Below are 12,480 nucleotides of genomic sequence, written 5' to 3' on the forward strand. Positions count from 1 at the left end.
TTCCTGCCAGTCAGGCTGCTTCAAGCTGCTCCCTGACATGAGCTTGCTGATCATTTCTGAGGGGGGTTTCATTCCACTCATTCAGGAAACCTGAACCTTTCTATAAACATTTCCTCCCATTAATCCAGAGCGATGGAAGGGCTGGAACAGCCTGTGCTGTGAAGGACTGGCAGCCGCTGGGAGCAGTGGTGTGACTGACACCCCTGTGCTGTGCGGCACAGCTGCGCTGCTGAACATGCAGTCAGTGCTGGCTGCATCACGGACAGCTTCGCCTGCCCCCTGTGCAGGGCGGCACTGCTGCGCTGCTGAACATGCAGTCAGTGCTGGCTGCATCACGGACAGCTTCGCCTGCCCCCCGTGCAGGGCGCCCGGCCCCGGCTCCACTCGCCACCCAGCCCCGCTGGCTGCATGAGAAACCATTCACATGTGCTCGCTACTTCTTTCTCCATACGTGGAAAAACTCTCTATACAGGCTTTTTTTTTTAAGTTCACAAGACATCTACATCTGAACAAAAAAAGTCTCTATTTCCACCAGAAACCACTAAAGCTGAATGCTTTTATTTCAGTATTTCCTATGAAAAACTATCCAGATCCTGGGAGTTAAGATAATTTTTAAAATTTGAAATTGTAGGTGAAATTTGATGGTGATGTAAAGTAGAAGCAACTAGTATTTACTTTTAAGCAGATGTGACTCACATCAAGCCTGAATTTGCTCACAGTGGAAACAATTCGGAGAATTTCAAGTAGTGATAGTGTCTGGCCTTCTGGAATAAAAATGTCTATCACCGTTTTGATAACAAAGTAGCAGTTACTTTCATAATGGAGGACAATTCAAAAAAATCTTTGTGAAGCTCTCTGGAAAAAAGGATGAAAAATAAGCCTTTACTAACCTTTGATAATCACTCCAAAATATTTTTCTCTGACTAATGTTTAAGCCCACTTTAATTTTTTTAACTTTTAAGAGAAGTTGCCTCACTTTTACCTCTGTCTCTTATCTATGCAGCAGTTTCGATTCAGAAGAACTTAGCAAGTAATAGTTATTGATCCATATCCCTGTAAGTGTACACCACATACTATATTTTCGTGAGAACTATAGAAACACTGGTTCTTCAGTTTCAAAGACCTTTGTGTAACTTTCTAAAATGAAGGATTATTGTTTCAGGCAAGTTAAAAAGGAGGCTTCAACAGTTCTAGAGTTCATGAATAGCAGCAGCAACTGAATGTTTGTCTCCCCAGAAAAAAATGCTTTTATAATACGTCAGTGTTTGTTTGGGTTTATTTTTGGTAGAATACCCACACTGACTATTGAATGTTTTTGTCTAAGTACTTCACCCGCAACCAATAGCTTTGCATGCAAGGAAAAACCACACATCTCTGTATTCACCAACTGGCAACAATAAACATTGCTTATAATTTCACACGGGTTTAGAAGCCAAATTACTAGCCTGCATTTCAAATAGCCTGTTTTTTTCTTCATCTCACTCTCATTTCCTTCCAGACTTTACAGGTTTTTCATATACCCTTCATACATGCCTTCTACTCCTTTTAATTTTAAAATAATGAATCCAACAGAAAGAAATTTAGCCACTTGCTTGGAGAGGAAAAGATGACACTGAATCTTCAGCACTCTAACTGTTCATTGAGGAAGACTATTGCCAAGCCTGCCCTATATAAGCCAAGATAATTGTTTCATGCCAACACGTGTGTGGTTTTGGCAGAAATAATGCACAAATAATATAGGATTGGGGGGATAAATACAGTCATGGCAAATTTCCAAATGCCTCACTTAGAATCATTTTTTACTGAAGTGATGCCCAAAACTGTAAAACTAGAATATGTACATCAGAGTTGAACACTGCTCAGCCAGCCAGTTTGTGCTGCAGTCACAGAAGGGAGGGACAGGGGAGGGTTTTGGCACTGTTTAAACCCAAGGTCCAAGGTTGCCTGGTTCAGTGGCTGGGTACTGCTTGTCTCAAAACCAGATCAGTGGAAGTGAGGCAGAGGCAGCACTTTCTCCTAAGGCAGGTAAACACCAGGCTCAAGCACAACGTTACCACAATGTTAGAGCTGCAGCCAGACAGGATTTGACTGAGTGATGCCAGGACAGCCCCAAACAGGGTCATGAGCACATCCTCCTCTGCATCACCTATTTTCTGTGTACAGCCAGCCTACCCATGCCAGCAAACTATGGGACTGGCATAAATGAGAATATGAACAAAAAACAGGAATAAGCAGGGCATAGAGCATATTTTTAAATAACAACTGTAAATTGGAAGAGATCACTAATCCTTATTATTAGTCAAGAAATTCTGATTGCAACAACTTGTTCATTTTGGCTGCCCCAGCTGTATCACTGCTTGGCTTGGTAATAGGCAACCCTTCACTTAAACATGTTACCCTTACAAATACACATAGAAAATCCAAATCTCCTGCCAAGAGGAGTAGCCTATGTGACTAGACTTTGGCTGCACAGATCTTGGAAATCAGTCTTGTCATGTGGCTACCAGAGTAGCTATAACTTTGCCATTAAAACTTCAATCCCAAAGGCCAGGGTGACATCTAGAAAGAAGAAAAAAAGAGGCCCAGTTCTTCCCTACTTCAAGCTTTATTGAAGTTTTTCTAGCAATGCAGATTGGGTTGAGAACAATGCAATTCTAGCATTGTTCTCAAACCAATCTGCAGAAAGGCAAAGTCATTCTCAGGACAGGCAAGGAGACAGATTATTCCCACTATGCTGTCCTTTTCCTTAGGCTAACATTCTGAGGGACTTGGAAAAGCTTGTGGTGAATAGGGAATTCTGCCAGGAGCTGCACTAGAAAAAAAAAAACGTTATCTGGCCCAGATGGACAAAAAAAGTGTTCTAGCAAGTAGGCACTAATCTAGGATTTGAAAGACAGGGGCTTGATTACCTGTACAGTCACAGATGGTGGCCAGATCACATACAGCCAGTCTTCCAGTAGTATTCAGGCAGGTAAAAATGGAGGCAGGTTACATGGAAAGCACTTTTCATAAACATTTAAGTTCCCAGGTGCACATCTAGAAAAATCTTCTCTCTGTCTCTAATTCCTTGGCGATAAAGTTAGAGCAGTGACACTTCTGTATATTATAGGGATGTTGTGAGAATGAAGAATCTCAAAATCAGAAGAAACGGAATACAATTATACTAGAGTTTGTATAAATACCTCTGTCCCACAGTCTGATATTTTTCAAGTAGATTCTGTTTAAGAGAATGCCAAATTAAGACCACCAGCTAGAATGAATTATTTATATGTTTTCCAATATCTTATCTAAAACTGGTCAGGCTGAGCACCTGCTTTCACAGGAGTATCACCTAGCCAGGCTCAAACACAAAGTGTGAGAGGATATAAAGAGGCAAACTAGGTAAATGAAATATTACACTAAACAAGGAATGCATGTGAAAAAAAATGGACTCGTGTTATAGCGGTGCTTAGGCATAGCAGAGATAAGGGTTTGGGCCTGTGCTGCTACTACAGGGTTCTTAACTCTTCAGTACTCCCCAAACTCTCAATTGCTTGTATGTTATAAACACCGTTGTCATCAATAGGCTCAATGACAGCTCTGCTGTTCCTCTTTAAATAAATACTGTTTACTTCAGCTTGCTGCAAGTGCAATCTAAATCTTAGTGGTAGGCCTAAAGCAGAATTGACCAAGATTTCATCCAAGCCCATGGCAGTGAGAATTCACCTTCCCTGCCATGTTTTCACTCCATCTCTTAGTTCCTTGACAGTTTCTTTCTGCTACCATGACCTCAGACAACATCTTTCTCTTTACTAATGATGGCCAAGGAGAAGGATTAGTTGGATGCTTGGACATTTTCCTGCCTTAACAACAGGGAACAGCATGAGGCTGTTACACATCTTTCACCAATGAAATACAGAAGTGTCTGAGCTGACTGGGGTAAGTGTTTGTGTCTTGCCTGATGCCAGCCTTTTCCAGGGTAGACTTCTGCACCCATCCACCTTCACCACACATCAAGTTTTTGTTGCTAAATAAAGTAAACCAATAAATCACAAAAGGATTCCTAAAAGCACCAAAACATACACTAATTTATAGCTTACCCTCCCGAACAAACAAAAATGCAACTTACATATTTTTCATGGAAAACAGTCAAAGGGAACCACTTCCAAAAATATTATCCTAAAGCACAAATCAGATCGCTTGCCTGACATGGCTTCCTTCCACAGATTTTCCACGTGTATATGTCTGTGCAAGCATATCTAGCATAGTGCATGCGAGTGTAACAACTAGAAGTTACAACTGTAGGTAAATCTCTCATCAAAAGCCCAGTGAAGAGAGAAAATCAAAAGGCCCTTGCCCAATGCAGCTGTCTGCTAATTAAACACTGGTGTTAATTGCGGTAGTGTGGCTGGTCCTCATTCCCTGTGTTTGTTGTGGTGCCTGTGTGAGCTCCGGATTGCTCAGAACTTTCACATTCTCTCAGAAAATGAAACTGTCTATAAAAGGAATGAAAGGCTGTGATATGTATATATATCTATAGGGCTATTTTTAAAGAAAAAAAAGATTTTTTTTCTATGTGTTAGTTCAAAGCCAGCTTTGATTATCTAAAGCAAGTCAGTCTTTAGAAAGGGTAAAAAAACTAAAATGTAAAGATGGAATCTTTTTTATCTAATCCATGATGAAAAGAGCATTTATTATTTGTCACGCTCTTGCCTCTCATATTTTTAATTTTATTTTTTAATTAACGGCAAAATGTAGAAGTCTCAGGCAGTATTTCCTGTCCTTACTTTACGAGATGTGCAAAGAAGCATTCCATTAGGGCCAACAGCCAGTAAAAGGGATGTCATTTGACACCCTTCCACAGCTATGCATACCAGGCTGAACCAAGCGGGATTATGTGAGCGGATAGAAAGCCCTTCTAGAGAGAGGATTTACTCATACTGTTTTTCTTTACACATTCTGCTCTCTGAAGATAATAAATCAGCTATTGGATTTGCAGAAACAACTCTCACGACGGTTAAAGAATTCCGGCACAAAGCAGATGAAGGCAAAGATGTGGCCTCTCCAAAGCAGCCCAAGGGACACGGGAAGCAGAGACCGAGGCGCAGCCGTGTGCGAGGGGACCGAACAGCGCCTGTGCCTGAGCCATACCGCCCTGCAAACAGGGCAGGAGGGGGCTGGGTTTCCAGAGCTCCCACCAAACCTCACGGCAGATTTCTGCTTTTATGGTAGGCTAAACCTAAGTCCTGCATTTGGGCGCTGTACGATTTCAAAGTCTGTGCTTTACGGTTCCTTTGAGCCAGCAACTGTCTTTTCTGGTAAGAAATCCCTGATCTGCAGAGACTAATTAATCTGTGGATGGTTTTGCAGTTATGATGGGGCAGAACTTTGTATCACTGCCCACAGACAAGCATGTAGTTTTCTGTTTTTGAGAGTTCTTAAGACTTTTCTACTTCAACAAATAAAGTCAATATAAACAAAGTTAATGCTTTAATTCCATGTCCTTCATTTTTCTCAAGCAAAGATCTTCCTGCACTGAATTCTGAATCAAATCTTTATCAAAACCTCTCAACGTGAGAACTGAAAAGAAATGTTTCTCAGAAAACAATTTGAAGAAACTCAGCAATTTCACTTAAATGACTCTTTCATTTTGCTATCAATTTTTATTAAAGCTTTGTTAATGAAGTGTCCTTTGGTCAGCATTTCACTATAGCACTGAGATGTAATACTTTAGTTGAAAACAGACATTAAAGATGCAATAACAAGTTATACACCTAAAAATAACCAATGGAAAATTGTGTAATGAGAACTGTTATTTTCAGAATGTCCACCTCTCAGCATCATCCCTGGCTGCATCTTATTCAGCTGATAAAGTTCTTTGCAGCAATAGCAGGCTATTTTATTTATCCTTTAATGTAATTCTGCACATATAGTGACACTTTTATTAGTAAATGAGAGGCAGTGTGTGCTAGCAGACAGGGCACCAGACTAGAAGTCAGGAGACAGTCATACTTTTCCCAAATTTGTCCATGGTCTGCAAATTCTTCCAATCATCCTTACCTCCATTTCTTTTTCTGCCCTTCTCTAAATAGGCTCATGCTCTTCAGGACAAAAAAGGTCTCTATTGTCCCCACATATGTGTTGGTACTGTTCCCATCTTGTTGGAGCCCTGGTCTTGATGAGGACCTCTTAAGATTTGGCACAATGCAAGAGGTTCCAATTAAAAATAATTGATCATTAAGAGACAGAGAATAGCAAAGAGTGAGCTGGCACTTTACTTTCTATGAGGAAATAGTCAAACACTAGTGGCAAAGTAGAGACATATGTGATGACACCAAATCTTCCCAAAGAAATGAAAGTGGGAAGTGTCACTCATCACCTTTTGGGCTTTTGTGTAACATGCATAAGGAATGTTCCCTTCTCTGAAGAGTCTCTGGGGACTCTTCAGATGATGGGATTTACTGTCACATGCCCTCTTCTCCCTGTCTTTTTTTGGTTGTTGTACAAAGTGTTGCCATGTGGGGTCTGTGTGATAGCACACACTGCAAAACATCTCCAGCTGAGCAGGATCAGTGCTGGCCAGTAAGATTGTTAGTTGGCTGACTATTCCCTAGGAATGAAAACCAGACACTGAGGAAACTATCTTGTTCATAAAAGGAAAATATTTATCTGCAATGAAATATAAAAACTAAACAAAAACCAAAATAATTACCTGGGCATTTAATTAAAATATCACTAATGAAGTGATTAAATAATTCAGCAGCAGAGAAAGGAGGAAGAGCACTACTTCCCCATGCACCCCAAAAATATGGATTTTAATTAAGCAAAACAATTTTTCAGTTAACTGTAGACTGCTTCAAATGAAGAAGAAAATAAAGGGGGAAATGTCTGAATGCTTTGGTAAAATGTTTTTTACATGAAGCAACACCAAACTTGAATTTGAAATGCACCCATAAAGATTGAAAAACATTATGCAACCATATAAGGTTCAGCTGGAATTAAGAGGGAGAATAAGAGATGGACTAATGCTAAAATCACAGGTGAGGACAGATAGCTTGGCTTTGGAACCACAGGGAGTTGAAAAGAGACACAGGAGTCAGTTTTACCTATAGCTTGCCCCATATCACTGACAAAGTCTAACCCACTTCACTTGCACCATGTAGACCTGATAGTAAAGGACACAAGGCAGAAAGCTGAACATTTTCCTTGATGAGATTAAAAATGGCATGTAGGGAAAAGTGTTTGTGGAGAGCAGAGAAAGAACAATGAAAACTGTTGGGACTGAAATGCAAGAAGCTTGTGGACACAGCTACAGCTGCATGTACATTTGCTTTTCTTGTGTTTCAGGCTGACCAAGAAGAAAACTGGTGTGAAGCCATGCTTCTGTGCCTGTCGGGCCCATGCTCACGCTGGCTGTGGCTAATGCAAGGGCCTGGCTTGTGGACTGGGCTGGCTCATAAACACCCACCCCAGAGTCCATGGAAGGTGAAGGTGTGACTGCCTGCCCCAGTCCAGGCAGGTGTTGCTCTGGAATTCTTCACACTGCCTTTTTAACAGGATATTCATAGCAAAGTACTGCCTCTGACACCAGTTAAGTGTGGTGAAGGGCTGTGAAGGAGCACTTAGGCATACTTCACTCCAGCAGCATCTTCAGGGCAATGGAATTTCTGACTAGCAAATTGATGTCATCAATGTGAATGCTCAACAAGATACATTCCTCCCATAAATTTTCAAAAGTATTAAGTTTGCTGACAAAGAAATTCATGAAGGTTGCCAGGACCATGTAGTGCTTTTCTAGAATGTCAGTCCTAGCTATTCCCTTGGAAACTAGTAAACAAAGAGTTAAGGAATGAGCAAACACAACCTTAACTGTGCTGTTGGAGTGATGCCCCAATATGGCCATAGCATACAGAGCCTGTGCTATCTCAAAGGCAGAGTGCAAACATTTGGGGAATAGGGCACATGACCACAGGACAGAGTCTGAAGCCTTCTTTTTTGCAAGGCAAGACTGGTCTGTATGGAAGCCCCAGGGACTGAGGACAAGGGGAGTGTCAACAGCAACATTTCCAGGAGACAGCTGGGATCTTCCTCAGGACTTGCATCTACTCAATTCACAACTCCTGTCCTCACAGACTGCCATGGGAATGTTCCCTCCACCCCCCAGCACCGGGCCCACAGCACCTTTGTGCACTTCTGGTAATTCCCCAGGGGAGGAAGAGTTCCAGGCACTGGTGTCACCACAATTTACAAAGTCAACACCAACAGGGGACAAAGTAGTAAAGCACATACATGAACAGAGGAGGCAGGGAAAGAAGCAAGCCACCTCCCAGAGAGACAAGGCCTTTCTCATGTCAAAGCTCAGCAGTTTCCTTGTGTCACAGCCACATAGCAGCCAAGTGCTGCAGCTCTGCCAGCTGGAGCAAGGCAGCTCTCACAGCTGACCTGCATCAGCCCCAGTGAGGGCATGGGGAAGGTTTCTCAGGCCCTGCTTTTCAAAAAGCAGGCCTATGGCTGACCACATTTGCTAAGATGGAAAGGCATAAGAGCCTACCAGACAGCTTTGCTTCTGTCTCAGTTAAGTGTATTTCTGGCTGGGATAGGATGGCAAAGAGTGTCAGCTATGGCACAAATACTGCTCTGAAAGGCAGGGTCATAGAGGGTCCTGCTCAAACACTTCCTATCATGGAAGGGGTACACTCAGAAGTGTTGCACTGCCCCTCTTCTCTATTTATTTCTTGTTCTCTGCTCCCTAGGAAACAGAATTATATTAGTGTCTCTCTCTTTTTTGTCCTACTTTGAATGCCGAGCAGCTAGCACCCATTATTCTGTGACAATGTCCCATCTTACTGACATATCTTGAATATGTACATTTTCATACTGCTTTAATAGTGCTATTTTAAACTTTAAAGCCTGTCACTTGTCCTCATGAAAGTCAGATGGAAAATAACACTATTCTCATATTTTTTCTGGTCTTAACATCCAAAGCAGCAGTCCCTAGAGCAAGCCTCTGTCCTCCTGCTGGTAAAAATTTCTGTAGCCAGTTTGCACAGTGCTGTCCTGCAACTACAACTGAAGGGCAAATCCTAGTACTACAATTACTGCACATCTGCAGCATGTGAGGACTTGTTCTGTGATCACTTGCAACCCATTAACTGGAAGTTTTGTCTCAACAATAAATGCATTATCAATTGAGAAATAGATACAGAAATTGAAGACTATAAAGGTAAACACTGGGCTGTTCCCACCCTTGTGTGGACACAGGCATGTACTACTAGCAGTACAGTAGTGTGAGATCAAGAGGTGCATCACAGAACTGTCTTGAATCCAAACCTCTAATCTCAGAAACCCAGACACCAGTCTCTGAACACATGAACATTCCTGCAGTTTTTTTCCAAGATACCTCACAAGGAAGAGCCTTTTCCATTAACATCTACCAAAAGCACGTAAGCTGTCCTACAGCAGATAAAAGCAGACAAAACCTCATGTTCAACAGAAACACTCTCCTGATTCAGGGGTGTGTTTGCAGGGCTGCCAGACCCTATGCTTAGACCTGAACACTCTCAAGCCTTGAGACCAAGCCCCAGGTGCAAACATTTGCTGCCTGGTTCAGGAAATCAGGCTAAAGCCTTTTCTTCTTGACAAAGAAATGCCCTGTGGTCGAGCTGGCTAGAAATGACCAACACACCCTGCCCACATTTCATGTGCTGGGAGAAAAAATCTACTGAAGATTGCACAGTGCTGATAGAGTGCTCTTCCTTGTGCTCTTCCTAGTGATAAACACTGCATTCTCATCAGAGCATTTGTCACCAGCAATTTAAGAGTTAACCAGGAGAGTGGACAAAACAGCATGTCTCTTATTTGTCTCCTTTTGTAGCTAAAAAAAACCCCTCTTATAGACGCAGGTGTAAATGTCCCTTTTCCTGACCTACAAGGTATTTGCCATACAGTCTGTCTCTAGGGTTAAAAAACTCCCTGACAGTAAGGCTTCTGTAAATACTCCCGCTTTATCTGCAGAAAGGGAGAATCCCAGCAGTGCTGGAAACAGATATAAATGGAAACTGTTAAAAGAAGTTAATTTAAAAAAACCCATTCAGCATGTGTTAAAAGTAGCAGTGATTTCTGGCAAGAATCAATTAAACCAGATGAAACGCTTCTGATATGATTTCTGTGATCGGATCATTTAATTAGTTCTGGCTTTTAGTTCATCAGTAACAAGCTTCTGTGAGGGTGAAAGAGGAATAATTGTTTATTCAAATGGTAATAATTTGGGTTTCTTTAATTGATTCCTAATGTGAAAGCATTGATTCCTGCTGTTTTCTAAAGTGCAGGATGGAAAAGTTCCAGCATGATGTCCAGTTCTAGAGCCACCAGGTCCATTCCCCAGTGCAGCCCCCCATTTGTGATCTGCTACCCCCCTATTGCTTCTCCTGGCTTGTCTGTACACTGCTGAGCAGTGAGCAGGGCTTAGCCGTTCTGAAGTGCTTGTGGGTTTATTAAGTATTCCTGTGTGAAGCTGATGATGTGCTCATAAATAATGTTTCTGGGACTGAAACATGTTTTCTTTACAGCAGGCTGGATATTCTGGAAAGGAAATGTTTTAAAAACAAAACAAAACAAAAATTCAGACACACTGAAAGCATCTAAAAGTAAAGAAGTTTTAGATAATATAAAATCTTCCTTTAAAAAAAAAAAAAAGTGTGATTTTTTTTTTTTCTGTGCCTGAAGTTAATTCACCAATCTTTCCCTAGGAGGAAATAGACTTTGTTTTGCTATGAGGATACAATGTAGCGATGTTGTGGCACTTTCAAAAACACATACTGGAAGTTTTAAAAGTAGGACTGGTAATCCTGTTTCTGCTCATTGCTAATTTGGTGGGTGCCAGTCAGTAAAAAGGCCATAGAATCCCCGCTGGGTGAAAGGTGGTACAGGATGAAGGCATGCAAAGCAACAACCAGTGAAAAAAGAGCATTTCTGCAGTTTGAAACTCCATGCAAGCATATTGCAGATTTATGCCTAAACCAGTGCTGAATTATGGGTCACTGCTGTAAAACCAGAATTCCTCAGATTACTTAATCTAATGAGGTCTCTGAGAGAAGAAAAAGGCTCCAGTCTATAAGATTTAGGGGGTTGAGACCTTATCTGCACACTTTCCTGTAAAACTCCAGGTGCACTGAAAGATCTATATCATCAGTTCCATGCTAAAAACGATGTTGTTTAAAACGAAACAATCAAAGGCTGAAAAGCAAAGCTCTCAAGTACCATGAAACAGCAAAGCAAAGGTTGCCTAATGTAACCTTCTTCTGCCTCGGGCTTGTGTGGTATAATATACTGCTTCAGTCTCTGACCAGGTACTGCCCCCACATTCATTTTTTTGGCAAGAGCTCTGCTTCACTCCAGGCACAGGCCTGACAATGCTCTGCATACAAAGCAGCTCTTCAATATTCTTTTTCATCTCAGCTCTTCAGTGCAGGGCTCTGGCTTCATCTCCTACAAACTATCGCAACACTGCATGAACAATGATACTTTTCCATTCTATGCTGTTTCTTCTGTGCTGTTCAGGCCCAGAGCCCTGAATGCTTTGCACTAGTTAACACATTTGTTCCCAAAATGTCCCTGTGAGGCGAGGAAAGAAATATTATCCCTAGCTTAAAAAGTAAGATTGAGTTACCTTCTAAATAAAAGTAGAAAAGAGGCAGGAAAAGCAACCAGATCTCTAGAGTCCCAATCAACCACCTAAATCATCATTTTTACAACAGGCCTCTGGCCTTTATTCACACCACACAACTTCTGCTAGAGGTTAGGCAGCAGTGCCAGAGACACAGCCCTATTCACTGGTATAACATAAATCTACTACTGTGACTCCAGACCAATATATTATATGACCCTGTTCTAGGTTTACTTAGGGTGAAATTCACTCCTGTGCAGAAAGCCAGCATTTACATCCTATCTCAGAAGTTTGCAGTTGTATGTGCACCTCATGTTTACCCCTCTGATCTTTTTCTTTGAAAGGGAAAAAAGAAAAAGTTGTGTTGTTTATCCACTAGACACTGTGATAACATAATTAAGCACATGTGCACCCTCTGTCATTAGAAGGAAAGGCTTCTTGAGAGCACTCTGATAAACTAAAAAGTAGAAAATAAAATAACACAAACTCTACATTAAAATAATTTTACCCTGTGAATTAGGGAACAAAACAATCTCCTTTCAATCATCATCTTTATAGCAAGAGTCTGTTCTGTATATTCCAATCCCTTCTATGTGCAAATTAAGAACCTTTTATCTTATTTAAATACATATCTCACTGTGTGAAAGAAAGAGCCTTGGATTTCTTCACAGAAGTACCTGCTCAATGCTCAGTCTATGTGATGGGGAGGACTGAGACAACACACTGGTCTTGTTCTTTCTGCACTTTACCAACTTTATATATTTCCAGCTATCCATCAGTGTGGCCAATGGAAATTCATAAAAACTCCCAAGCAATGGAAATTCCCTGTCCCTTTA

Source organism: Passer montanus, unplaced genomic scaffold (assembly GCF_014805655.1).
Source record: "Passer montanus isolate IOZ18808 unplaced genomic scaffold, ASM1480565v1 scaffold1, whole genome shotgun sequence".
Taxonomy (NCBI): domain Eukaryota; kingdom Metazoa; phylum Chordata; class Aves; order Passeriformes; family Passeridae; genus Passer; species Passer montanus.